Source organism: Carlito syrichta, unplaced genomic scaffold, assembly GCF_000164805.1.
Source record: "Carlito syrichta isolate Samal-C Ts95f unplaced genomic scaffold, Tarsius_syrichta-2.0.1 Scaffold305806, whole genome shotgun sequence".
Lineage (NCBI taxonomy): Eukaryota > Metazoa > Chordata > Mammalia > Primates > Tarsiidae > Carlito > Carlito syrichta.
Genome location: NW_007249902.1, coordinates 594,123 through 600,220, shown reverse-complemented (window position 1 = coordinate 600,220; position 6,098 = coordinate 594,123).

The following is a 6,098-nucleotide window of genomic DNA, read 5'->3' as shown; positions in this document are numbered from 1 at the left end:
AGGTTCAGACAAGAACTTTTTGAAAAACATTAAACGTATGTGTTGTTAAAGGTGTGTGTATCACTATTTATGCATTCACAATTGGTTTTAGCAGCTATAATTAGATAAATTAATTCTGGTAAGTACCATTGTTTTCAGAAACATACTGTTTTCTTTGTGACATTATTGTAAAGATATACAGGGCAGATGAGTTTGAGCACTCTTAAGTAATTAAAATGATTCAGTTAAATGTGTTTCTTAATTATGAAGCAAAATTTAGTTATTTAAGAATATAATAGAAAATTGAGAGTACTCATTGTATTGCTGCATTCTCCCTGAGAAAGACAGCTTATTATTCCAATGTAGGCATGGAAAGGGCCTAATTTTTTTTTAAAGAAAACTGAACACTTTGAACTATCCACCTATGTCAAGAAAGCAGACATTTTCTAAATCGGTGTAAGCCAAAATGCAAAAGTTAGCAAGTCACAGGAAGAAAAGTAGAATTAAAAGAAAAAAACATTTTCTGCCATTAGGTGGTGCTCAAACCAAAAGCTTATTAGCTGGTGTGCTTGATTATGTCATTGAGCTTATTGAGAAAACGTGCTGTGTGTGATTCATACCTTCACAGAGTAGGGGGAGTTGTGGTTTTATGCATCTTATAGCTTCCTGAACAGACCATCTATAACCATGTTGTGTGGCACACACAAATGAGCCAAGAGGTCACTGAAGTCAGATGTATCTTCTGGTGAAGGACCAAGTCATTTTTGTCAGCTCGAAACTATAGAATTCTGATTCAGAGTTGTAGTATCCTCTCAGGTCATTCGAAAACCGCCGGACTAATGGTACCTACAGTAGCTGTTTGGTTTGGTTTAAAAGGCAAAGAATAGATAAATAGGTCATAGTAAGCAACTAAAATGCCAGAAAGTAAACAGTTTGGGGAGAGGAATTGGAGCTGATCAGGGATAGGGACTGGGAAAGAAGGATATGCAAAAAGGAAAATATACATTACTGCAGTTTAGGTAATTGCTTGGTTTTTAAGTTGACAAGTTGCTAAGAATAGTAAAACAAGAATACCAAACAAACTTTTTGAGTTTTTTTTCATCCCAAGTAATTAACAATTCTCTCAAAGGACAAGTTGTTATTGTATTTTACATCAAACTCATTAATCTTATTAACTGGAATAGCAGCCCAAGAGTTGTCTATAAAATTAAATGCTTGGGGGCTGGGCGCGATGGCTCAAGTCTGAACTCACAGCATTTTGGGAGACGAGGTGAGGGGATTGCCTGAGCTCCGGGGTTTGTGACCAGCCTGGGCAACTTGACAAGAATCTACAATAAATCAAAAAATTAGCCGGGCGTGGCAGTGAGTGCCTGTAGCTCCAGTTACTTGGAAGGCTGAGGTGGAAGGATTGCCTGAGCCCACAAGGTCGAAGCTGTGGTGGCTGTGAGCAGCATGCCACTGTACTCCAGCCTGGACGACAGAGTGAGACTCCAACTCAAAAAAAAAAAAGCTAAGGGTCTAGTTTTTAGAGTTGCTTTGGGGAGGCTATGTGGGACTTGGTGAGAGTTCTACTTAAAGTTTTAATTACAAGTAGTTGTATGTACTTACAGGCACATTATGGTTCTTTGTGTGTGCGATGTGAAATGATCAAATCAGGCTAGTTAGCACTTCACCTCAAACATTTTTGTGGTAATAACATTTAAAATCTTAGCTGTTTTGATATATGCAAAACATTATTACTAACTGTAGTCACCATGCTAAGCAGATGAAAAGAATGTACTCCTCTGATTTTGCTGAAACTGTACTCTTTGACTGCATCTCCCCTTTTTCCCTCCTGTCGCCCTGGTAACCATTTGTACTCTTCACTTCTCTGTGATTTCCTGTTCCTGGCAGGCTAGGTATGGTATGGTATGGTATGGCCAGAGCTAGGAGTGGGAGTGAAGGCATTCACCAGGACAGTTGTGAATTAAGAAAGGTAGATTTGTTCAAAAGAAAGTATGTTGTGAAGGGCACAACAGGCAGGACAGCAGCAAGAGTATCTGCTGTCTGCAAAGAGACACTGGCCTGAGGCTATTGCCAGTGGAGTTTGGTCTTTTTGGCTAGGGTGAGTTTTAGGATTCCCATCACGCATTTGGTTCCTGCCACACAAATGAGGTAGTTCTGGTTGGTCGATGTTTGACCTTGATTGCAAGCCACTTACCGGCCAGCCAAAGGTTTATAAGCTATTCAGCTTTTACAGTTTCTGTAATCTCATTCTGGAATTTTCTTCCTCAAAATAGTTTACCCAGTTTACCTGAGTGATGCTGGCCTAATCAGGCCTCATGTTTCTCCACACATTTGGCTTTTAAAAATTCTACATATAAATAAGATCATGTATTTGTCTCTTTGTGCCTGGCTTATTTTACTCAGCACAATGTCTTCTAGGTTCATCCATGTTGTCACAAATGACAGCATTTCCTGGTTTTCTTTTTTTTTAGGCTGACTAGTATTCCGTTTTGTGTGTGTGTGTGTGTGTGTGTGTGTGTGTGTGTGTGTGTGTGTGTGTGTGTATCACATTTTAAAAATCCATTCATTCACAGATGGACACTTTGATTGTTTCTGTATCTTGGCTATTGTGAGTAATGCTGAAATGGACAGAGTACAGACATCTCTTTGGAGTGCGAGTATCTAGATCATAAAAGAGAAATCCTTGGGCATTTGTTTCATAGATTTTTTTGAGCAAAGACATTCGAGAAAGTGCATGTTAAGAACTGGAACAAATCAATATCAGGGATCCTGAGGGGCTAGAGAAGGGTGTCAATGATCCAGTAGTGTCAGTGAGGTTCCATGTAAAATGTAAAATTTTAAACACTTTCCACAATTTTTTTTACACTTTGAAAGTAAGAAAGCACTTAAATGCTACTGTAAGGATATTTTCTGATCTAAACTGTTACTTATTAAAATGTCTTTTCCTTTTGAAAAGCTGCACTTATGACTTTTAACACCATTTATAAACAGTAGGAACACAAACCTTAAAAATATCAAGAACACAAATTGCTGAACTTTAGTGATGTTTCCATAAGTCAACATGGGTGCAGTGAACACAAGTTGAAGTTTGTGTGTGAATAATTTGTCACATTAAAGGCCAAACTGATGACTTTTTTTGAGGATATGGATTATTAAAAGGAAGGAAACAATTTTTGGTTGAGTACACATCCTTCCTACTTTTATTCCCTGAAACACTTTCGATTACTGACACTTCTGATTGCATCATCTGTGAGGAGAACTGATGTGGTTTCCCATACGGCTTCAGGAAGAGCGAACAAGTGATTGGTCAGAAAAACCTCTCCAGAATCCCTCTCTACCGGAAAGTCACTTAAACTCTTTGAGCTTTTTGCTTCCTCCTTAAAGAAGTACTGCTGATAAGACCTGTTCGCCTTTCCCATAGGCTATTGTGAAAGTCAAATGAGACAATACTTGTGAAACTACTTTGAAGCAGCAAAGGCTTATGTGAATGTCAGATGTCATTGAAAGTAGTTTAGAGCATGTGACTATCATGGAGCTATGTTATTCTTGAAGTGGTAATGACTAAATGTGTAGTATTAAAAGACAAACTGTCAGCTGGGCTCGGTAGCTCGGCCTGTAATCCCGTGCCTTTGGGAGGCTGAGGTGAGCGGATTGCCTGAGCCCACATGTTCGAGACCTGCCTGAGCAGCGAGACCTCATCTGTACAATAAATCAAAAAATCAGCTGGGCGTGGTGGCGCATGCCTGTAATTCCGGCTACTTGGAAGGCTGAGGCGGAAGGATCGCCAGAGCCCAGCAGGTCGAGGCTGCAGTGACCGGGAGCAGCCACTGCACTCCAGTCTGGGCAACAGAGTGAGACTCCAACTCAAAAAAAAAAAAAAAAGACAAACTGTCTTTTTTGTTGCTTTTTTTTTTTAAGAGATGGAATCTCATTATGTTACCCAGGCTGATCTCAAGCAATCCTCCTACCTTGACCTCCCAAAGTGCTGAGATTACAGGCGTGAGCCTCCACACCCGACCCAAACTTTTCTTAAGTATATATTTTACAAATACTATCTTGGTTTTCTGAGAGTTCTGAATAATCAGGAAAGGAGACTGAGGAAACCTTTTAAGATCTATATCTTTCCGTAAGTATCCAAATGCTTCAAAGTCTGCAAAAGTCATTTAGCACTGGCCTGGATTGGAAGACCAGTGACTCTCTCCTTCCATCTCCACCTCCAAGATGAATAAGACTGACCCTTTAGCTGCATTATAATACATCTTGTATAGTGGAATTTAATATTATTTTAATCTTCTTACTTTGGGCACCAGTTGTTCCCAGATAGAAGTTTGCTAATTTTGCCATGCCATGTAAAAAATGAAAAATTCAAAGGCAATAAGAGTTTTTAAAACTTTTTTTTAAATTTGTAAAGATATGCTAAGGCTAACCAGGCATAATGGCTCATGCCTGTAATCCCAGCACTTTGGGAGGCTGAGGCAAGAGGATTGCTTGAGGTCAGGAGTTTGACACCAGCCTGGGCAACATAATGAGACCATGTCTGTAAATAAAATAAAATTAAATAAGAATAAATAAAATTTAAAAATTAAATAAAAGATATGCTAAGGTAAATACTCTTTATTATTATTATTACTTATTTATATTTTTTCTTCCTGACAGGTTTGGCAGAATAAACTATGCAGGAACCAGGCAGTCAACATTTAACATATATTTGTTAGTACCTACCATGTCTGAGGCACTGTTCTTTAGGGGTAAACACAAAATTCTCTGCCTGCACAGAGCTTATCTTTGACTGAAGGAAACAATCAAAAAACAGTATCATTTCAAATAGAAGTGCTATGAAAACATAATAATATGATAGGAAATGGTTGTGGTGGAGGCGATTCACCATCATAGGACCTAAAGTGAGAAGATGGTGTCTGAGCTGAGACCTGAATGCCCGGAGTCTTCATTCAGAATATATGGAAAAGCGTATCATGGTCAGACCTATTAGCGAGTACAAAACCTCCAGGTAGGTGTTGGGAGCCGGCCACGGAGGCCCACTGAGCGTTAGGAATCAGGGAGGACCGTGGACCTCGAGACCGCTAGGACGTGTTCGAGAGCCGTAGACCCCATTTTCCTCCCCCTTTTGCCATGCAGCACAAGAACAACCTAAAGGAACTCTGCTGGCCTAAGCTGAAGACTCTGTGACTGTGACAGGCATAGCTGACTCTAGAAACCCATTGTTCCTGTTTCCCATAAACTGCGGTTTCGGCCTAGGTATTAGATATAATTCAAATTCAGGTCACATTTGGGAGCCTTTTATACGGTACAAGCTTCTTTATAAGATTTAAAAGAATATTTATAGAATTAGTATATACTTAGGGAGAGCTGTTTGCAGCTTTTCAATGGTGAAGATGATTTTCGAGAGTGGCCCAGCACAGAGTTTGGGCTGGGCCACATTCCTGAGAGCCCAGCACGTACTTTGGACTGGGCTGCATTCTTTTGGGCCGGCTTTAGCTACAGTTAGTGTAAGGTCTTTTTTCTACCTGTTATAGAAATTGAATTTATTTTATTCATAGAAGGTATTGTAGAATAGGTCATGCTACGAATCATGTTAGTTCATACATAGTCAATCATAATATTTTTAGGTTTAATAAGAATATAGTTAACTTTAAGAATTTTCATCGTCTCCACTTTCTACTATCGAAGTTTTTGCCTTAGTACATTTACAATTTACATTTAGGTTTTAGAAGCTTTGCTGCTGCTAATCAACTTTATATATTAGAATTAAGAATTGGAAAACTTTCATAGAAATTAGGATAGACATATAAGACTTTGGAATAGCCATTTTGTTAAGAGATTGTAGTCTATTGTTCCAAAAGGTGGCCCACCGTGGACCTTGGACTGGGCCACATCCTGTAGGGCCCAGTGTGATCTTTGGACTGGGCCACATTCTTTAGGAAATTGGCTTAAGCTATAATTAAGAGCTTCTGTAGCATTGTATAAGTGGTAGAGTTTAATTTAGTCGTCATGGGTATTGAGTGAGCTTTAGAAGTTATTGACTATCAGAACATCATTAGACTAGTAAGGATTGTTACACTGCTTTTGAAGAACATTAACTAGCAAAGGGAACA